The sequence below is a fragment of the Dermacentor silvarum genome, chromosome 3 (assembly GCF_013339745.2).
Source record: "Dermacentor silvarum isolate Dsil-2018 chromosome 3, BIME_Dsil_1.4, whole genome shotgun sequence".
In the NCBI taxonomy this organism is placed as follows: Eukaryota; Metazoa; Arthropoda; class Arachnida; order Ixodida; family Ixodidae; genus Dermacentor; species Dermacentor silvarum.
Genome location: NC_051156.1, coordinates 107,425,240 through 107,448,815, shown reverse-complemented (window position 1 = coordinate 107,448,815; position 23,576 = coordinate 107,425,240). Strand labels below are relative to the sequence as shown.

At 51.4% G+C, this 23,576-nt stretch overlaps 1 protein-coding gene across 4 annotated transcripts in view; it reads right to left on the bottom strand.

Annotated features, from left to right (window-relative positions):
• Positions 1–23,576, bottom strand: part of LOC119445669 (uncharacterized) — a 286,202-nt gene that overhangs the window by 171,673 nt on the left and 90,953 nt on the right. The window lies entirely within an intron of this gene.

Genomic DNA, 23,576 nt, shown 5'->3' with positions numbered 1-23,576 from the left:
CCGACGAGAACAGGCTTTGCGATAGAACAATTTGCCAAACTAAACCAGCGCAACGTCGAAATTGATGGTTCCTTTTCAAAGCCGGCGGCATCGCGAAGACAAAAACGGTCACTGACCGTAACAAGATAGACCGATAAACACAGCTTCTGTCGGTGTTTTCGACGTTCGAAGCACCCGTCGCAATGCTTAGTGTGTATATATATTATACATACGCTTATATGTCTCACGCGTCAGTACTCAAGAACCGATCCCATAGACGCGCGCACAATCGAGGTATCGGAGCGGCCGAATGAATGGGTGAAAAAAAAAAAAAAAAAACAAAAACAGATGTATTTCCGTACTTCCCTCGTCCGCGCAGCAGCACCCGAACGAGGGCGCAATCAAGACAGCCGAATGAAGCGCCGAAATACACAACAGGCGAAGAGGGCCTTCTAAGGCTATATAGGGCTTCCCACGGATGCCTGCTTCAAACCTCCAAGCCTCTCCAGGCACACACGACGGCTGGCAATCGATGCGCGACCGCGAATGTCCGCCAAATAATACCCAACGCTCGCGCGGGCACGTCTCCCGTATAAGCGGACGAACAACAGGTGTGGTCGAAACAAATTGCGCCGCGCAGGATGAAACGTTTAACGTGATCTCTCCCTCTCTCACACACGCACAAATGCACGCACGAATGAACGACCGCGCAACTGCAGTCGCCGGACAAGCAACTGAAGTATACGTGCGCGAGCGCGGAATTAACGGCGTGAAAGGATGGCGTAGACGCGGGCGCGTGACAGCGCGTCTCGTTTCCTCGTTGTGCGCGCTCGGCTTCGCTCGCTCTCTCGCTGTTATTTCGCTTCTGTTCGCGCGCAATAGCCGCCGCGCCATCGATGCGAGATCACGTCCCGAGGCGCCAACGAGCCGCGCTATTCCGAGAGCTCGACGCGTGGACCGCCATTGGTGAGCGTCGACACCCTGAAGACAATAGGGAACTCTTTTTCTTTCTTTCTTCCCCCCCAATACTTCCTCGTGCACGTATCGGTTCCCAGGAGTCGATGGGCTTCAATTTGCGCGTTTCGAGGGACCGTACGATTGATTCTGGGTCACACGCTCGTGGAGGACAATGAGCGGACACAAACGCGTGCCGAGGGCGTTGGCTGAACAGGCGAACAGGAAGACAAAAAAAAAAAAAAAGAGAGAGACATGTCAAAAGGATTATTTCTATCTTCACTGACAGCTCGGGAGTTGTGTGAGAGGAGCGATCGGCACAATGCGTACTGTCAAACGAAGACGAAATAAATGCGCCCGTAAGGGGAAAATTCACCGGGCTGCCGACCAACGACCACGCCTTATAGCTCGACGCGCGCAGGCTCACGTCTCAACTCGAGACGACTGGCTATCAAAAGTACGGACAGAAGAGTTGCGCGATGGCTTAACAGAAAATGCAATGCGTTAAAAAAAAAAGAAAGAAAGCGCCTTTCCTGCAAAATGAGCAAGTTTGTAGGAAGGGCCGATAGCAATACGTATATAAACATAGGGCCCAGTATACTTCTAACTGCGACTCCAAATATACACACAGTCTTCACACAGCAGTCGCACAATCTTCACGAAAGGAAGCGGTGAAAATTAGGACTCAACGAAAAGAGAGTGCGGTTGCATGCGCTTGCAATATAACTGCCCAACTATCTTTTGAAGCGCTACATCTTGAACAGCTCCAGAATAGATATATAGAGAAAGATGGACTTTGTTAGGAAAGACAGAGATGTCGACCTGAGCTAGTCTGCACTAGCCTGCTGCTCTGTACTGGGGAGGAGGGAGTGAAAGAACTGTGGTGGATGATGAGAGAAGATAGCGCCAACCTTTCCTCTTCCAAAAGAACCACTTAGTAGTAGTGGTGAGTGCTTATGTAAGAATACATAGAATCTACATTGCGCCAAGGACAATTCACACCGTACTTCTTTTATTACTTCGGTGCATTTATATAAGATCATTTTCTGTACGAATTTCATTCCTGGCGTCTTGAAACTTGTTACGGCCTTGATCAGACGGATTCAATAAGTAAGAAAACTGATTCTGCGGCACCCCGACGAAACGATAACGCAGGGCTCTGCCGGTCCGGGAGTCGCGCATTTAATGAGACCGTTAAACACCACGCATCATGGCCGCTGGAGCTAATGAATGGAATTCTCGATGTGTGAAGCACGTGACGCACAAAGGCATTGCGTAGGCTCTTTTCATACGCGGATGCCTTCCAAAGGCGTCGTCATCATTACGCCCACACGTGGCAGCGATGAATAAAATGTGCGTCCTCATGCGAAATACATGACTCGTAGCGTAGTGTACGCAAGCGTCCCCCCTGCCAGACGCAAAGTGAGTTTGCGAAAATCAGGGCAAGGCAGAGAGAGCATCTACTTTAAAGCCACGTCAATATCGCCAGAGGTGTTGAAAGCGCTCGTACGACTTCAGCCGACACGGTAGAACGCGTCAGCGCTTGAATGTATATACACACAGAAATAACATATACTACCGACAGAACTATGCATTCTCTCCAAGTGGTCATGTGTGTGTACAGTACACACAGCCCGCGTATAGCATGGACGCGAAGTGCTGCGTGCGGAGCAATTAGAGCGGCGAAGCGCGGTGGGTTGGCGCCCGGCCTTTTCGTTAATCATCGGTTCTCGCTCGCGCTCGTTTGACTCGTTCTGCACCCTTGGCGGCAGCGACGTCGTTTTCCTGCGCGCGCACACACACACCTTCTCTGCTCTCGAAGAGGAGGCATGGTGGCCGACAGCTGGCACAAGCTACGCCTGTTTTACGGCGGCGCAGTATACCGAGTGAGAAAGTGAGCCCACTATAACTCGACGACATCGGGCAGCGTTTGCATTTAGAGTGCTTACCTTGCCAAGAAAGGACGGGCAAGGGTGAAAATAGAAACGACAACTCGCGACAAGCATTAGCCGTCTCGGCAGGCCGACGCTTTAAAACCCCCGGACAAGGAATATTTTTTTTTTTTTTTCAGCAACGTTTCCCAGGCCAGCTCTGCAAGTATAACGAGAAAGCCGGACTTTGCGTATTAATGCGAATATCATGCTTTGCCTACTTCAGCCGTTTTCAGCATATCTATCTATAGCCTCTTACGCCAGCCCAGTGGCCCAAGTTGTCCTAATCACTTGGGCCAATAGGTATGGGCTCGTGGTCGTGATGGCATCGTGATCGTATCTAATCATGGTTCGTGCAATCATACCGCCGTCATTCAATCGTGATTATGGCGTCCTTGTCATGCCGTCAACGTCAGTCGCTATCGTGCCTCCATTGCCAGACCGTCGTCTTCGTGCCGAAGTGGTCGTGCCATCGTACACCTATAGCTATATATGCCATTCGACTCTCAAAAGAAAAGAGAAGAGAAAAAGGATAAAAGCTTCCATCCTGATGTTGGTCGACGCAGGGCGGTCGGAAAGACATATTGATGTCGCGGGATGACGACAAGAAAACTTATTCACCCGTATAGGCACGCGTACAACTGTGGTATATGAACGTAGTAGAGCACAATATAACGTATCCCACATGCAATAATACGTCGGACGTGATATAAACAAAACATTCGAGCAATCAAAATTGTAAAATCCTGATTCACACTGGTTTCGTCCCACATCAAAAAACACTATTACAGTGTACATGCAAAACCGTTATTGTCAGCCTCGAATTCACGAATGACACCCGGGACACACACGAGTACAGAGTCTCTACTCAGGCAAATAGAATTTGGGCATCATTCTGGCTGTAGGAAGAATTTACCTCGAGAGACGGTTAGGTGCCGCTTAGACCAGCGGCGAAGCAACTGGGCTTCAGCTGTTCTTCAATGTGACCCCATATTATCACCCGTAGTTTGCGCACTCTGAGGTACATTGCTCTATTTGGCTGCCGAGATCGTTCTGCAATGTTGCGGAAGCACCAAAAAACGTAGCACATTAGATATACGAGACTCGAAAACCGATCTCGCCGCCGCGGTGTCCGCACGACGGATATTTTAAACATTCTTGCAAATATATAGCTCCCAGAAGGTGCGTGCTACAACACACTGCTTTACTACATGCGTGTTGGTCTCTCTTTGTGCGCAATGTAAGCATTTATCATTCACTACTATATATCCCAGCGTTCAAGCCTGTCTCTTGTATAGATAGAATGCCCCACTGATATTGCCAATGAAAATCCTTCACTTGAGAGGGCAAATCAGGTGAAAACACAGCTGCCCATGTGTGTCCTATAGCTGTCCCTGGAGGTACCAGCTGTCTCACACAACATTTCACAAAGCCTTGAAACTGGTGTCGTACGCCACTTTGTATTTCTTAGTTGTACAAGCTGGCTTTGTAACCGCGCAGCCGCCGCATCTGCGGTGCTGGCGTTACCGCTGTCGGGAGCAAATTGCATGTACTTTAATTGTGGCATAAACGTTCGACGGTAATGGCCCAGCCAATAAAGGAGCAGTGGCCTAGCTTGGTACTCGTCATCATCAAGTAGATCACATGACCTCTTAGTGCACAGCAGCCTACCAAATGTAACTATGCACGGCAAGCTCGATCCACTGCTGGCTCTCGCCAGACGCAAAAATTGCCGCGCTACGTATTGCGACTTGTTTAGCCAGAACCATGAGAATATAGAGTGCGCTTACTACGCGTATACTGTTGGTGACGGCGGGAGAGCTACCCTTGCAGTAAACCTCAGTTTACTGCACAATACCGTTTTTAATAAAGAAAGCCCTTTCTGCTAGCGGTAGTGGCGACGCAGTCGCTGCTTCCGACTGTTCTTTAATGGAGCTGACAATGTCTCGTTACGTGCGAGGTGAAAGTCCAGTTGTACAAAATTTGTTGCTTAGTATTTGCATATGCTCGCTCTCTTTATTGCCTCCTGGTAATGTTATTACAGTGCGTCATAATTTAATAGTTACGCTGTCTAAAGGTGACTGCACCCGTTCTGAGCAAGAGCTGCGAAGATCGCAAGAAGCTGCGAATTTTTCGTGAAACGTTTAGACGCTTAAATCATAGCAGGTGCGCTCGGTTATACACTATAGTATATAGGGAGCTGCACCGAGCTAAACAACAGGTTTTATCACGCGCTGTTCCATTTTCATTACATTTTTACATTGTTTTCTTATGCTCGCCGTAAGTATATGATCAATTGCTGGAATGACAAAAGAACTAGATCAACATACTGGTGCCCACTGATATCAGCGGCACCAGTATGTATCAAAGACCATCATCTTTCATAATCTTTCAAGGCTAACGATTATCCGCCATGTTCCACGCAAAATTAACGAGCTTGGGGTGCCAAGAAACAGCCGTGCCCACAGGGCAAGACGCTGACCGAAAGTTACCATATTAGCTGAATTCATCGTTGCCCATAAAGAACACGCTGGAAAATAAGAAGTCGGTGTACGTGTATGCATGTGTGCGCGGCGTGGAATGGGGATGGGGCAGTCTCTTGGAGCTAAAGGCACGCTCCAGAGCAAAAATGCAACTATACCAGCCTAGAGACTATACTTAGCTTATCACTTTATCTCGTTCGTGGGACCGAGAGGTGCACGTTAATAGTCCTACGCACGCAAAGAAAATGTTTTTGAAAGGACATCGATACCGTCGTTAGGTCTTCCTAATGACCCTATCACGTGAGATGCAGCCAACTAGGCCCGATAGATGCCGTTCCGAATAAAAAATAAAAATATTGCCAACAGGAGTATACATACCAGGTGAACCACCAACGTTCCTCAGGGCAGGCCGTATACAAGGGCATTATTTTAAATTAAGGACGGCGCCCCGATCGAAACGCGGCCGCTCGAGAGGCAAACGTGTCATCCCCGTTTTTTCGAAATGGGCAAACATAATGACACAGCGCCACCGCAAAAAGGTCGCCGACTCCGATCGCGAAAATTGGGGCCCGCGCGCGTTCACTGCGTGGGTCGCGCATCTGCCGCGTGTGTCACTCTAATTGCCGACCGACGGAATGACCCGCCACGCAGATTGCCCCCGCGGTATGTAGGCTGCTCTGCAGTGAGAGACCCGCAGTTTTCCTCTAATTAATACGGCGCATTCGCGATTCTAGACGGCGCCAACCTCCGAGCAGCTTGGATCGATCCGCGCCTGTATCTCCCGTCTTATCTCGGAGCGCGGTCGCACGCGACACGGACACGCACCCGAGGCGGTATTTATATAGGGAGACACGCGAGGCGCCCTTCCACCGAGCAAGGAGGCGTAACCGCGAAGCTCGAGGAAACAAGAAGTGGAATGGCATCGGACAGCTAGCGACGCAACCTTTACTTATAGCTCCTCGGGTTGCCACGAGCGAGATGGAACGAAAGAAATGAGAGACAAATTAGGCTTCCAACTATACCCTGCAGAGGCTCCAAACACCGAATCTGCAGGGACCGTGGAGGAAAAGCAAGAGCAAAAAGAACATGCCCCAGCGTGTCACTGTTTGCTACGTTTCATACTCTTACTCGCTCTGGCTTTTAAATAACACCACGCTCACACGTACATGCACAGCGTTACGCGAAGATGCACGTATATAGACACTCGATACACGACACTCGCAACGTCGAGCATCTTGGGCCAAGACGCGTGTAGCTCCCTTAACGAAGAAGAGCTATAGGAAGCGGGTTTGAAAAGTGGGCTGAGAAGCCGAAGTAGACGGTGAGGTATCTCAAGTTGCGGAATAAACTCGTCAAAATACCGTCATCGTCGCCGACGCGCAATTAACGCAATGAAAGGATTATGCGAAGAAAATACACCATTTAGGCTTATCCTTGTATACAGAGGTCAACACACTTGTCCAGAACACGCTCCTGAGGGCCAAAGCAGCTACCAATTGCTTAAGCCGACCACCAGGTCGAGAGAAATCAATGGAAACTGTAAACGTAGTGACGCAACCGCACATACAGCCGAATTCGCGCCACATGTAAACTTCAGATATCGCCAGCGCAGTCCTGAGAACGTGCTTCGCGCGTTCTAGAGAAGTGTGCTGACCTCTGTACGTCCATCACTGTACCTATATGTATACATATATGTTGGCGCTACCAGTCGACGACATTAGAAACATTCTCGGCTGCGTGCAGATGTTCATATAAACAACGCAGAGTTCAGCAAGTGTTGCTAATGGAGGCGACCGCGTAACTCATGCAGCGTTCTCGTGCCATCATCCATGTATATCGCGTGTCTCGTTTTACACATACACGCAAAAAGAACAAATAAATACGAAAGCGGGCTGCGCCTCACGATCAGGTGTTCACGACACACCTATAGGGACACAGTGTGCGCAGATCTTCAACCAACGCCTGTGCTGCTTCGCATAGCCCCCCCTCCCCACCCATTTTCCCTACGAACCAAGCGATAGCTCGAACACGGCATTGCATCGCTTTTCGGGACGAGGCGGTGCGCGTCACATGCACGCCCTGCGCGTTGAAAACGCGACCTCGCACGCGCGCAACTCTGGCAACGCCGCAAACGGTGTGGTCACGCCAGCGTAACGGCCACGCTAGCGGTAGAAGAAAGAAAAAAAAAAAAAAAAAGGGGGGGGGGGGGGGGGACAAGAAGGATGAAACCGCAGGTTCGCGCGGACGCTTTCATCGTTCACGGTGCCCGCGACGACGAGTCTCTCTCGCATGGCCCGTCTCATACAAACAGACGGTCGTGTACACCCATATATATATACATATGCAGAAAAGGCAAGCAGCGTACGCCGCCAACGCCGGGGACACGCGGGAGAAGCGGGCCGCCCAGATGGCGAGCCGAGCGCATCTCCGCCGTTGTCGCCGCCGCCACGCACGCAGCCGCGTCTTTGCGGTGAAAGACGCCCGGCCACCGCCCCATACATTTCTCTCTCTTTTACTAGCTTTATTCTGGATTCCGTTTATATCTGCAGAGGAGAGCGAGTTGGACGCCAAAAGGGAACGCGGCGCCCGCGCGTGTGCATGCCAAAAGGGTATACGAAAGAAGTAAGATGCCGACACGGCGCGCCCAGTGACCGCGGCGCCGCGGAGGTTTGCGCAGTAAGCTCGATAAGCCGTTCGTGCCGCAGAGAAGAAAGCACGCGGCGTGGGGAAAAAAAAATAAAAAGGTCGAAAGAGGAGAGGAGTAGGTACATCGCGATGCCCAGTTTGGTAATAGAGTCGAATACGCCCTACCTACATTGTCACGAGTATGTGTAATACGTCCCAGAATATGGGTATGGTATGTATGTATGTATGTTTGTGTGTGTTTGTGTGTGTTTGTGTGTGTTTGTGCGTGTGTGTGTGTGTGTGTGTGTGTGTGTGTGTGTGTGTGTGTGTGTGTGGTGTGTGCGTGCGTGCGTGCGTGCGTGCGTGCGTGCGTGCGTGCGTGCGTGCGTGCGTGCGTGCGTGCGTGCGTGCGTGCGTGCGTGCGTGCGTGCGTGCGTGCGTGTTTATTGAAGTCACTGCACCACAAGCACCGCAACGAACTATCCTGACCGGACAGGATACGATCGGTTTTTGAAAGGTTACCGAAAGCCCCACTCCATCGGAACACCTGCCCGCGGCAGCGTTGATAAACGCGGCCTGGAACTTCACTGTACGCCGCACTACCACCCACCGTCAATGTACCGAGTGATCGATCGCACGATTACATCCGTTTCCAGCATGGCGCCCAATCACAAGTGCTCGAGCGGGTTCACAGGTGTATACTGCAGAGTCTCGCACGGTCCTAGCAAGTGTGACCGCCAGCAGCCAAACCGCTCTCCTGTCGCGCCACTACGCATGTACTACATACACGACACGGCGCTACAAAAAAGCCCGCTGGAAACGGAGAAGACCTCGGCGGCTGCGGCGCAGCCTAACCGTCCGTGCGTGCCCGCAGGCGACGAAATGGACCGTGACCGCATGCTCGCCCGATTGGCTCTTCTCCGCGAGCCCCTTTTCGCCGTGCCGCTCTCCATTCTCACTCTCATTTCTTTTCTTTCTTACCAACGCTCCCCCTTCCCGCCCGAGTATAGTCTGCAGAAGATGGGAGTCGATGCGGTGTAAACAACCGCCGGACGAGAAAGCGCAGCCACGACCATGCTCGCTATTTTCCTACGAGCGTCGTCCCGCAGAGGCGTGTACTTGGCTGTCTTCTCACTGACCTGTCTCTACAGACTGGCAGTTTGTACAACTCGTAATGATCAGCATGCGGGTCTTGACTGAGAGTACTCCCGTGCTACCCTCGCCGATTAAAGGCGCTATATTCGTCTTGATTTGCCGCAGTTCCCCGCGTGATGTTATTGTATCGATCGGCACACGCAGGGCTTAGTATAGCGTTAATCGCGAGTAAGCGCGGAGATGTTGAAATCAGTATACAGATACCGGCTACTCCATTTCGCCTGTGAATTGACACGTGAATCCCGCACCAGATCGAGCACAACACAAGCATACCATAGCATGCGCCGCCTGTCGCACGTCTTCGCTCTCATGTACTACACGAATTAGGCAGGGGCACGCACGTGAACGGAACAGGACGTTTAGATATGTCGCGCGGCAGAGCAACACACGCAATGAACTTCGAGGACCTGCTGGTAATGTCCTCTGAACACGGGTACTGCCTAGCTGCAGACCAGAGTATCCTTAATTGCGCTAGTACAACCGTCAGATGCGCTTTCTCACGCAACGCCGCCCACGCGCAACGACCAGAAGAAGAAGAAAAAAAAAAAAAAGGGGGGGGGGGGGGGGGGGGGGGACTCTGGAAACACGGAAGCTGCAAAGTATCGGACCGTGCATGGCCTCGTCTCAACCCGGCCGTATACACTCGGGCGCCGCTCGGGTACACAGTCCTTCGAAGTATTCGCATCTGCTACTCAATGGCTGACGGCGGACGCAAGCATCCGCGATCGCTGCTCCGTCAACGGAGCTATATTAATCGTGCCTGTCTGTATATGCTCCTGTTTTCCCCCCAAAAGAAAACAGTGTTTCAGACTGTATCCACCTCTCCTTACATCTCGACATGGTTCGACCGCTCTGCTATAGCCGAGTGACACCCCTTCCACGCCTAACGAACGCGGAGTATCGGGCAAAATTAATGCTGCGTCCGATACACAGTGCCACTTGGGTCTTCAAAACCACTGGAGCAATTCTCGCACTGTGTTTACGCGTGTGTACACATTAACGGGCACAGAAGAGATGCGACCAATCGAGACGTATAGCGCAGACGCACGTGTATTTTTTGTTCCGCCTCTCCACTATTCAGCTGCTTCTACTCAGAATCCGTCGTTTGCACCAGAAAAATGAGAAGCTGCGGTGGTTCTGTTTCAGCCGCGTGGTTGCACGTACTTACATATTTCAGCAAATCTCGGCGGAGGATTTTGACGATACATCAAATCAAATCAGTTTATTTTCATCTCAAGGATGAGGGTAGGCTCGGGATAAAGCTTTTTGAAAACCCTCAGACGTTATTACGTACACCTGTCGGTGTAACAACTTTTTCTTCTTTTTTTTGCGGGGGGGGGGGGGGGGGGGGAGTGGAGTGTGCCTATGATACTGTTTAACCACCAACCTTGACTACTGTTATGCGTGACGGAAGAAGCAGGGGAGTGGCATTAAACTGAAGAAGTGACCGCCAAAAATGATCCGTCTCCCCCGAAAAAGCCTGCAGATTGACACGGTTCTTGTGCGTGTGGTGTGCCTACGTGCGGCGAAGTAATTATATATATATATATATATATATATATATATATATATATATATATAAAGCGATGAATTTCATCCTGGGTTGCAAGCGTGAGTAAGCAGTGCGCAAAGCTCAGCGTTCGTGGGACAGCCAGTACCACACAATGTACGGGACCCCGCGTATACAAAGAAGCTTATCTACGCTTGTGTAGATCAGATTTAACGGAAGAAAAATACACGCGTTGAATTGATCCGCATATCCATCCGTCCGCGTTTATCAGACGCAATTGCGACCACAGCGTGACGAATCGGTATAAACCAGTGAGAAGGTCTTCACGCCTCTAATCGATTGCGACAGCCCCGAGCGATGCCAGAAGATTAAATATCGTTTTGCGCCTATATGGGGACACAGAGACACACTTTGCCTCAGACGAGCCTTAGTGAAGTCATATTTCACCCGTCTCGCACCGCGGGAAATAGCGCCGCGGGAGCTGCAGCCACGCGTGTAGTCGTTAGTCAAGACGCGACAGCGATGAAAACGAAACAAAAGAATCTTGCGAAAGCTCATTGGGGTCACAGTCCCGCCGCGCTTCGAGTGAGCCGCGAACCCAACGACCGCGTTTAAGGCCGCGGTTGCGCACCGCGGAGACCAGCAAAACGAAACGCGCAGAAATCGCGAGGGCTCTTCGCCGTGCCGTATATTGCGACGCAAGGCGGCTAATGTGCGTCGTCAGCGAAACGCGCGCAGTGCACACGGAGACAGACTACAGCCATTAATGCAAGCGCTGCAGTGAAGGCAATACGCTGTTTCCAATGCGCGAATCAACATGCAGGTGCCGCTACTTGCACTTGCTAAACGCATCGTTCACTCATAAACCTGAGAAGGTTGTTTTCCCAGCACTGAATTTTATAGCGTCGCTCATTGGGAACAAGGTAAACAGAAGCAGTCGCAAAGGGCTGCAGGCAACACCCGCGAGTGCCGACTTTCGGAAGCTGCGGAAAAATTACAGATGCCACGCGAAAGCCTCTCGTCCAGCGAGAAACGGGAATGACTTTAGAATTGCGCACGCCATCACCAGTGAAACCGCAACCACGATCGAGGTCGCGGATTGTGTTCGCGGCTAAGGCGGCCGCGCATTTCGACGGAGATGAAACGCAAGAATGCTCGTGTATTGTGCAGTGGGGTGCACGTTAAAGAACCACGGGTGGTCAAAATTAATACCGAGTCCTCCACCACGGCGTTAATCAGATCGTGGTTCTGGCACGTAAAACTCCAGAATGTTTCGACAGGCACAATCGCGAGAGCACAGGAGCCGCTACAAGAGCGGCGCATCGCCGTCCATAGTGTGCGACGATGAAACACAAAAAGCGGCGATAATTCATGCAGGGACACAGCTTCTTCCCTCGCCCTTTCCGGACCCCTGATCACCCGCCCTTAGCGTTACGGCCATGCCCGTCCAGTTAGAAACAAGCAGCTCTTCGGGATGCATGCGTCGTGCCACGGTCAAGTGCCGCCCGCACATCGTTACATAAGCGGGCGGCTGCAAGTGACACGCACGCGCATAGAGCGTGCCCGCGGGCAGCGCGGCGGCGACCCGTCGCTCGCATCGTGAAAAGCAACGCGCCTGCGGCGGACTAGCGGTGCCTGCGCGCGCGGACACTATAGGAGTTCCCAATCCGGAACCGAGACGCGGACAATGCCTGCGGACACACAGCAGTGGCCATCGCCTCGATTGTCCTCCAGAGGTGGACCGGCCGTATTATATCGCGCGGAGGACCCCGCGGACAGGCGGCGAGGTCTGGGTAAGAAAACCGAGGAGGAGGAGGAGGAGGAAGCCTCGCGGCAAGATGAGCTCCGCTGCTCGCGATGAGAGCGAGCCGAAGAAAGCGCCGCGGCCAAGTGCCCTGACCGTGACAGCAGCCGGGCGCGCATGGACGCGACGAAGTGCCCTTGCAGCCGCATAAAGGAACGGCGCGCCCATTGTCCTCGCAGCGGGTCAGTGTTGGACGACTGAAAAGAAGAAAGAAACACCGAGCAGAAGGCGCGATGCCTTTGGGGGGCGTCGCACGCCGGGACAATATTACGAAGTCCCCTCCCCCCCTCTCTCTCTCGTCTGGCCGCAGCAGCGACGGAGTCAAAGGGGAGCTCGTAAAATCAGGCTGGTCGGTTGCGCATGCACAATGCTGCGTGTGTGCTACTGTTAGTAGCACTGTGGTCGCAGTTTGCGGCCCGTCTCGAGAGAAAGACGAAATGCCCTTTGACACACGCACACACAATATATATAAATGCACACAAGCATTTTTGTGTGCAAATGCGCAATGTTTTCGTGGATGCTCCTGTAGGTTTCTTAGACAAGGCCTCCATTGTGTTTTTCGATGAAGATGGACGATGGCGCATGCTCGGCGAAATATAGTAGCGACTTGCATTCTCGAGGGAAAAGCAGGAAAATGGCGTGGAAAAAAGAGGTATAATTACCACTCGGCAATCTCCCATGCACTGCGAAATCCAATCAAATTACCGCACGCTCGGCAGAGAAATAACACAAGCAACGTGCATAATACATAACATTACTCTTTGTTTCTTTTTCATTCATTTATTATTGCTTCGGGCAACAATGCGCCGTTCGGCACGCTCCTATCACCTTCGCGCGACACCGGCTTCAAATCTGGGCTGCAACACCGTTCTGAACCTGTCTGCGATGACAGCGGGCGTTCTCTTGTTCACACCCTCGAGTTCTTACTCTCCATCTCTTCTTGTCAGTGGTAGCATACATGCGTCAGGCACCCACGTGGCCCGGCCGACTTCTCGATATCCCCTACTTTCACTCTCATTCGACGCTAGCTGACATAATATTAACCAAGAACGAAAAAAAAAAAAAGAGCTGGAAAGTAACGTGCTATACGGTAAACGATATGAAATAACAGCGCCACAAGTATCAAAGGGTGACCCAGAGGGTGATGTCTATGAACAATGGCAGCACTCAGTCAGAAGTCCGTCAGGGAACGGCTATCCCTGGCGCGCTATATATATACAGGGATATCTTCCACAACTACGACGCTATACATCTTACTCACTGCGTACTTGTGAAACACGTAATGCGAAATTCGCAGGAACCACTGCGGTTTAGAAGGCGTGTTCTCGTCCCCCAGAACTATAAATACGCAGCATTCAATGGTAGTCCGGCCACTAATGCGCAGTATCCGGAAATTCGAACGGTTTCCACCAACAGTCCCATAATGCGCATGCACAGATATGCGGCGCACATTGGCAGCTTGAGCTTAGCTATGTATAGGTTCAACACATACATATCCAAAGTGCCCGCTCCTCTTTGCATTCGTTTCCGTGCTTCGTGCTTTTTATTTTTTACTCGGCCCTTCTCGCACAGTGACGTCAACGTTTAGTCAACTAAACTGCCCTATCTCTCTCCAAAAAGCGCCTGCAATATTGCAGGGTTTATACTTGTTCCCCTCATTATGACCACTTGGCAATCCGTGCGCGACTCTGAGAAAATAATCGGATCGTCTAACACGAACGTGCTCAGCGTTCTTTTCCCCGCTTGCTTACTTTATGATGCCTACGTCACTTTATTCATTTCCCCTTTATTTAAGTTTATTTCTTTCCCTTCAATCGCCGTTCAATTTTTTGCGTAGCACTGCGCAATGCAGGGCAGGCCGCCACCCACTCCCTTACGCGTCCGCGTAACAGCCGCGTGCGCGCCGTAAGCCAGATAACGCCAAGCGATGCTTCACAAGCTACCGCAGAAGCCAGATCGAGACGAGCACAACGGGGCGTCATGTAGTATCTATCACACCGGGGCAAACGGACGAACGAACGAACGTTGCGGACTCGTCGCCTCGGCAAAGACGACGACGCAACGGGACTAATAGTGTCGAGCACGCTCGGCTCCCCGGGTGCAGCGATGGCACCGCCGATAAGGCAACGCACGCACTCGCTATCTTCCTGTACAACAAGGCGGCCAGCATTGAATGAACGGTGTCCCCTCCGCTATATGGCTACACCCAACAACCGCCCCTCCTCCCACCAACGCCGCCCAAAAGCGTGGACACACACGCAACATGCACTCGAGTCCTCACGTTTCGCGCCATCGCACCTGCCCCGCGACTCACTCATGAACGCACGCGCTCCTTGCTGCGCGCCGACGTCTTTTGCGGCCCTTGATTCGCCGTGAATGTGTGCGGCCCGATCCAAGCCGTATGCATGCCTCGCGCTTGCCGGTTCCTCCTCCTGTGCTTATTTTTTCTGCCCCGCGTGTCGCCCCTCTGTGTGGGCGCGCGCGCGGCTTTGCGGTGTGCTAGCGCTACATGTACACAGTCCCGCCTGCGCAGATGCGTCCAGATAGCGAACCAAGCGAAATAACAGAAAGAGAAGGAGCCGTGAAATGTGGAAACTAGGTGACCTCCTATGTACTTCGCGGAGTGGGTGGCGGCGTTCGGAAACTCGTCGCCTGTCCTCGCTGCTGTGGCGGATGGGACTGGCTGTACAGAATCGGCGGAGACACGAATCGGGGGGGGGGGGGGGGGGGGGGATAAAAAATAAAGAAGGTCCCGCAGATGCGGCTGCCGCGCAGGCCAAAGGCGAGCGCAGCTGGTGCGTTCATATACGCTCCGCCACGAAAGGAACCAGCCTAACGACGTCTATACAGCAATCAGAGAAATTTGCGCACCTTTCAGATAGAGAAAAGTGACAAGGGAAAAGCCGGGGGGGGTTAACCAGATTGAATACGGTTGGCCACCCTGCCCTTGGAGAAGGAGAAAAAGGGGAATGAAAGATGCGTAGATCGAGATAAGTTGTACATTATACGCGCGCACACAAACACACACACACACACACACACACACACACACACCACACACACACGCACACACGCACACACACACACACACACACACACACACACACACTTAATAAAGCGTTCATCATATTCAGTGCATCAAAAGCAGTCATCTATAGGCTGGTGCATGCATCTCATAAGAAACGCCGCAGCACTTTCGCGGCTTTGAACATCACCGACGCGCGAGGCCACGGTCCCAGGATGTTCTTTCCCTTCAGGATCCACGAAACTCCGTGGGCATGATTCTCATTCGCTCACTGTCCCGTGCGTATAAAGCGGTTCGCAGATCCTGAAGCTGAATTCTGCAAACGGCACGACATGAAAAACTGCATAGCCGTTCGGGGGACCAACGTCCTACCGGCTGTTGCACTAACAAGCTGTGCGAGTATCGATAAGAACACGACCATATATAGTATGTAACGCTATATTGGGTCATCTGTAAACTCAATACTGCGTGCTTTCAGTTGTTATTCTCTCTCTCTCTCTCTCTCTCTCTCTCTCTCTCTCGTTCACAGCTTGTATAGTGTTCGAAAGAAAAAAGAAAGCCTTACAAAATGAGAGCACTCATGGTTTAATGTACGGCTCATATCATGCGATCTTAATCACTGGGCCGGGAGCCACTATTGTTCAGAGGGGATCCCAAGTACTCCTGTGCTAGTCCTTATAACGTACTTCCTCACTCAGCGTAACGCACAGGTGTGCGTGAGCTAAACCGCGCTTTCCTCGATCAAGCCTGTCCGGTCGATATTAAGGAAGAGGTTATGGGAGTGAAAACTGCGCGGTCAGATATCAATTTTGCACGAGGACACCAAATTGGGGACGCGCTTTTATCAGCCGCTGCCGATCAGACACGTTTGCCCCGATCTTTATGGTCGTCGAACTGGCCCTCCTGCGGACGCTCGCTTTTTGTGGGAACGTAAGCGAAAAAGAATAACTGCTGCTCCCATTAAGGATCCCTTCGATGCGATGCGTCTTTAAACGAGTAAAAGCGCAACGTTTGAAGATAAGGATCGCCTTTCTACGGTGGTATACCGCGTCGCGTCTATAGAAGAGGGCCTATAAATATACTGTCGCGCACGGCATCGATTGTATCGTTTCCGCCGCGGCCAATAGGAATGTTGCGCAAGCCTCGCATTATCCATTAAGCATTCTATTAATAGGAGCTTCTAAAGGGCGGGCAAAGCGGGCGCCCAACAATGCGGCATACCATGACAACAGGCCGTCATGTTCCTTTTATGTTTTTATAAAGTCTCATATAACAACAACACAGGTACTATATAGAAAGACGCCGAAATTGAGTGCTCAGGAATAACTTTGAGCACCAAGCACTCGTGGTTCTTTAACGCGAACCCAAAGCACAGTACACGAGCCTTTTTACATTCCGCCTCCATAGAAATACGGACACCGCGGCTGGGAGTCGAACCAGCGACTTCGTGCACTGCGCAGCAGAACGCTCTAAGCACTGAGCCACGTACCGCGCCGGGTGGCGCATCGTCACGAAACATAACATAAATGTCGTTCTAATTTCACCGCTAAAAAGTGACAAGGCGAGGTCAACTATATAGGGATGCGGGCGAGTTTTATATGTGACCAGAAATTGCTGGCCTTTCGAAATAAGCGGACGAAATCTCGGTATCCGGAGTCCCGGCCCCACTGTAAATATACGTCGTGCCTCATAATGATATCACCCGCCGTGGTTGCTCAGTGGCTATGGTACGTGTTGGGCTGCTGAGCACGAGGATCGCGGGATCGACTCCTGGCCACGGCGGCCGCATTTCGATGGGGGCGAAATGCGAAAACACCCGTGTACTTAGATTTAGGTGCACGTTAAAGAACCCCGGGTGGTCCGAATTTGCGGAGTCCCCCCACTACGGCGTGCCTCATAATCAGATCGTGGGTTTGGCGCGTAAAAGGCTAGAATCGAATTCACTAAATCGCGGTAAGAATATGCGGGCGCTATCACGCTTTATCAGCGGCCACCGATCTAAGCTACACGCGGAGAGAACGTGTAAGCGAGTGCAGACGGCAGAACCATACCATAAACGCGACCCGCACTTCGACCTGCCGGTGCATGCATGTGAAGATATAACCCCGTTCGTCGCTTTCGCTTTCCTCGCAAACATTCATCACGGAGCTCTCTTGAAGACTCTTCTTTCTGCCTCTTCGTAGTGCAGTGTAGAAAAGTCTCAAATTCAAGAGAGTTCATTACATCGGGTGCTATGTTGGGTTCCTCGTTGCATCCGTTATTCGGATCCCCGTGGAAACACAGTCACGAAAGCCTAGCTGCAGGTCATCGCAGTTCTGTACGCTGAACAGATGGTACCGAGTGTGTTCTTCTTTCGTGAAACAGTAGCCTCACGAAATTGCTTCATTAGTCATGCTAATAATTTATATGCATGTGGTGGCATACACCCCCTCTCTCTGTTAAGCAAACGAATCTAGGCATTATTTTTACGCTATTGTTGATGCAGTAAAATTGAAAAGCTCACGTGCATCTCATAAATCCGTCAAGAGGACAAAGGTGAGGAAACTCGATGTAGCCGGCGCATTTTTTGGTCGGAGGGCAGCTAAATAATAAAAAAAAAAGCTCTGCCAATACAGCATCATGACTAATCGTATGTCCCTCGCTCTAAATGCATGCCCTTTCACTTATCAAAAAGTAAACAACAGACGTTGGTTGCAACGCTAATCAGCCGTGTGTCGTGCTTATTACAAATCTGGCGCTGTCTCGGTTAATTAACTGCGTACGGCTGCAGTACGCAGTCATCAAGCAAACACACAAACACGCGTAAGGTACGCACGTACGTCGTTCGCACAGAGACAAGCGAATAATCAAACAAATTGAAAAAGAGAAAAAAAGAAAGAGCGACGACACCCGAGTCACTTCTGTGAACGGGGTCACGGCGCTAAGGCTCCCCAAACAACGCCGTCAGGGCAACCGCAGGGCCAGCTCTTGCTTGTTTCGGTTGTTTATTATAGGTCCCCCCCGCGGGGACAATCTTCTTCGCGCTCGGGCGCCGGGTCAGCACGAGCGACAAGTAAACAGCGCGCGTAACAAATAACGAGGGTGATCGCGCGCCATTGCGAACGACGTCGCGGAGAACGAGTGAAACTAAGAAAAAGAAATGAAAGGCCATCGACCACCATGCGCGGCAAGAAGAGATACGAGACTGCCAGATAAATATAGGCACGCGCACAAAGAAAATGCGCGGTACAGCGTCAGATTGCCTGCACTTTTTTTTTTCATTTTTTTATTATTATTAACGGTACAGCGCGCGCTCGCAAGCGTGCGCACAAACAGCGCCTGTATACGTAGCGCCCTCTCTCGCGGCAATAGACGCGGAATATATATGGCCTCCCCCGAGTAGTAAGCGTCCCTGCTCCTTTATCACTGTCGCGCCTTCCGTGCCATACAGGCCCGGTCATGCGGTGTCGACCTCGTTTACATACGTGGAGCGCGCGTGTTCCAATTAATCGACGACCGCAAGACAGCGCGCGCGACTACACACAAGCCAGAGAACAGAAACCGCACGTGCACGTATAGAGAGGTTGCACCGCCTCGCGCGCCCAGAGCCGTAAATACGCAGAGCTTCATATTTCATATTTTCGTGCGAGCAGCCTGGGTCGTGCATGCACCTGAAAGGAAATATGCGAGTGTGTGCGCGACTGCACCGTTGCGCTATCTATACAGGGAGGCTCGAGTGTTAAAACACCTCTTCCCAAAGTAATAAACACATTCTTCTGCGTTTTTATTTCTCTTGCGGTTCCACGAAAGATCGACCGGATCACATTTCAATCATTCGCGCCGCGCTTTTGTCTAATACTGGTAACGTCTTGACTTCGCATTAATTGGTATCGGGACGATAGTCATCTCACATTCTTTGCGTACAGTGAACCTGGGCTCCAATTCTCCCTCGTGGATACACACGTGTCACATTTAACAGGCAACAACAAGAGCGAGCGCGCAGATGGAGGTGAAACATCTAAGTCGTCTATGTGGGACGCGAGAAAGGGGGGGGGGGGGGGTCAAACGGAAGGGTCGCTTAGCGCGCGTGCGGTCAAGCATACAGGAAGCGCGCAGTGAACGCGATCTTCGCGATGCATTGAGAAAACAGTGAACGTCAAATTTTTTTTCAGCAGAAAAGGCGCGTGATGCGGAACTTTATACGAGGCACGCGGGCGCCATTCACGATATCGGGACCACTTCCGCAGGAAATCGTGTTTGTAGAGTGAAGAAACGGAGAATGATGCGCGCGCGTAAGCAGAGGGAACGACGATGACATCGTACAGTTGAATGAGAAGCGGGTACGCTAGAAAGGCGCACGAGTAGGTTACATTAGCGGCGCTTCGTGGAGACGTCGCTTCGTATTCTTGCGCCGGGGCCATGTATTTAGGACGCTGATCGAGTCCACAACGTCGAGAAACGCAACGAGAGCGCACAAAGGCCGGTACGCGGACTGACCCGCTGGGACGTCAACCAGCTGCATTGACAGCTGTAAGAAATCGTGATTTTTTTTTTTTTTTTTTAAGAGCAGTCGGCGCATGTTCCCAGCCTTATACCACGCTAGACAGTCAGTGCGCGACCGCATGCCAAGCATACGTATCAGAAGAGGGGCGCCAATTAACACGTACACATATATAAGACGGGAGACGCTCGTCATGCTTTGCCCGCGCGTGTTAATTTGCGCTCCTCGTCCGATAGTTACGTTTCACAAACTGTATATATAGCCCGACGAGAACCTATAGTTCTCCTACGCGCAATATCCTCGGCTGGCCGCCGAGAGGGACACCACCAAGGCCACTAACCGCGTCCCTGTTCCCGCGTTATGCGGAAGCTTCCACCGGGGAAATACGTAATTTCAATAAGTATCTCCTGACGTTGCACCGTACAGGGGGGCTCTTCCGTATATGTACAAGCGTTCAGCGCACAGCACACACGAAAACGTCGTGGTGCGGGACCGGCCTTCTCATATGCACGAAAGCTTCACGGATCGCCGCCGGGTGCAGCGAGCCGGTGCAGGGCAGGATTTGGCCGAGGTCGACCGGGGAGGCGACTAACGAACTTGGGGGGGAAAGTAGGAAAAAGGCCAACGTAAGGCGAGCGGCCGTTGTTCCCCATGCGGGGGTCAACGGGCTTACTGACAAGGCACACTTTCGGGTTCGAAGCTAATCTTTCGCAAACTCCGCACCGATGCGCCTCGCCGCGTCGCGTTCGTATATATACCTTTCTCGAATAAACAGGAGTGATCCAAATAGCGGCGCTGACCGACCACTTGGGCCGCGTCATTCGGCTACTTGCTTACCGTGAACATTCGCGGCTTGTTATCGGATCTGCTTATACAGGGTGTGCTTTTTTTCTTTCTTTTTTAATAAATGCACCAGGCATATCGACTTCGAACGAATTCTCGTGACTATACGCCAATTTCGAGATATTAATTTGCAAAGTGTCCTACGAAATGCATTGGCGTTCCGGTTACATTTGTGCTACAATGAATGAAACAGAGTTCTTATAAAAAGTAAGCGGAACAATGCATTTTCACCGCAAGTTTGATGGCGCATATTTCGAAACCGGTCCCATCCTCAAAATTCGTGCTAAGTGAATGTGCCTCGCACAAGGAGGTTTAATTTTTTTTTTAACGTCCTTGGCCTTGCTAGCTACAATTCGCAGATTGAAATACGTGCCGTAAAGTAATTATTAAAAAGTTAATTAGCGTAACTATGTTAATTATCCAATTAAGTATTTTCATTTCTCGTATAAGTAATGGCCACTCATGCAGTAAATTTAGACCAAGGGTTAGAATTGTGCTATCTAGCCACAAGTAACTTTTTTTTTTTTATTGGTGCGGCTAAAACAAGAACACCCTGTGTACGTCAGCCGCCGTCACAAGTCTGTGCAGAACGCTGACGAGACCTCGAGTCCGTCCGCAGAGGTTTCTAAACGTGCCGATGCAATGCGAGACACCCCACAGTCGGATGTGGCTGTGCAAGTTGAACAGAGCTTTGCTTCCTCTCGCAAAGTTTTTGCAAGAATTCGCGACTTAGGCCTGGTGTTGGCACAATGCTTCTCGAATACCACACATATGCACGACATCAAACAAGATGTCGCGAACGATGCTGGGGCTCATCGACCATTAATTTAACGCGCACGGTTTTGTAAAAGTTCACGTGGCTCCTGGCCGATGGGTAAATGTTACTGCTTTAAATTAGCCAGAACGTGGTATAGCTCAACTCTGGGAACGATGTGGTCACAGAGGAAACTGCTTCAATGGCTTCGAAGTGCAGGAAACGCGCCGCGATAGCCTAAAACGCGTTCCTATATACGAACGTTTTCGATAAAAGAAACGTAAGTTAACGGCGGCGGAGCTCAGCTCCATGGGACACAAGAAAGAAATGAAATACACCGGGCAGCAGCTGGCGTCTGCAACACGGAAAGCCGACTAATATTATTTCCACAAAAAAAAAAACTTTTTTTCTTTTTCTTTTTTTTTCCTTGATTGCGTGAGCTGGGCGTTACCAAAAAGATGTCGCCATTTGGTTCTAATGCCCCGTCATAATCTCGAAAAGGGCGGGGCCACGAACGTTCCATTCATATGCGCGTGACAAACTAAACGAAGGCACGCTGCAAGGAAAATAAAGGGAATACGAATTATTCTACAAGTCGCCACCACGCAAGCAGTGCGCAGCACATTTTTTATTTCTTTTTTTTTTTTTCTCAAAAACGCAAGTACGCAAATAGCTGCCCCCCCCCCCCCCCCCTTCTACCCTCCCTCGAGTGGCGCGACACGGTGCACGGAGAGAGACTATAAGCAGCGGACACGGGAGAAGCCACCAGCAACGTTGTTTACGCATTCGAGTGCACACGCTGGCTTCATTTTCCATCCTCTGCTTCAGACAGCACTCTGGACCCGTCGCCATCCATCTGCGCTGTGCACACACATCGACACGACGCGCGCTGTGCTCTCAGCCCATATAGCGCTGATTGCGCGGGTATATCGGGAGGAGGGGGGGTGTCGGCAGCCGTGCGTTAGTGTGTGTTCACGCCACGCTCGTGCGCACACCCGGAAGCGCGAACACGGAGAGAGAAAAAAAGGCCGGACGCGGGGTCAAAAACCTGGCGCCCAAGGTGGCTGCACGCTCCCAAGCTCCGCAAACGCTATAGCGAGATCAGCTGCGCGCCCGAGTGCCGCAGTGAGGGCGACGACAAAGGACCTACTCTGCCCCCCGCCTACCCGCCTCTTGCGTCATCGAACCCTCAGCCGGCCGTACCATGTGACACAGGCGACACATGGCACATGAAAAGAAAGAAAAAGAGGGAGAAAGGGCGAGAGCGACACAACTGGAACGTGAGCCGAAGACCCCAGAAACACAGCAGGTTACCCTCAAGAGATTATAAAGGCGCACAGCCTTAATTGTCTGCAGAACGTTTTCAAGGGGCTAGCGTTACAATTAGCCCGCGAGAAGGACGACACAGTGGCACTGATCACCTGCATATGTTCTCAGCCAGAACTATAGCTATAGCCAACACTGTTTCCCCTGCATACGTCACCCGCAACTGCGCACCACGACGGAGAAGCATATGCACATATATATTTGTTCTCCGGGTTGTTGTTAGTCTCCTTGTAACAGTTGTTGAGGGCTAGTCTTGCTCATTTGTATTTCACAATCGCATCATGATGAGCAACACGAGCACAAGGCGAGAGCAGGAGCCTGGCTTGTTCTCGTGTTGCTTATCGCCCTAAATTTCCATCTCCCGCATTCCCCGTACAATCGCATCAGTGCATTACTTACAATGAGCGAGAACAAGTGGGAACGGAAAAGTCGCCGCAACGTAACATTTATTCGCTACTGCAGCCATTGACGCTTTCTACACTTTTGTCATGTGTGCAGCCAAAGTAGCCGCACTGCGGAGAAAGTTGCAGCGACATGTACACCGCAAGGCCTCGTTCAGAGGCTTAGATATCGCCGTAGCTTGTCTCGCTCAACAGACTGGCTAGAGCACGAGCAAACGATCGAACGGCGGTCGTACAAAACCCGTGCGCGGCCCGAAACTACACACACGGCGCGACACGCGAAACTGGAATCAAGCGCCAATGAGA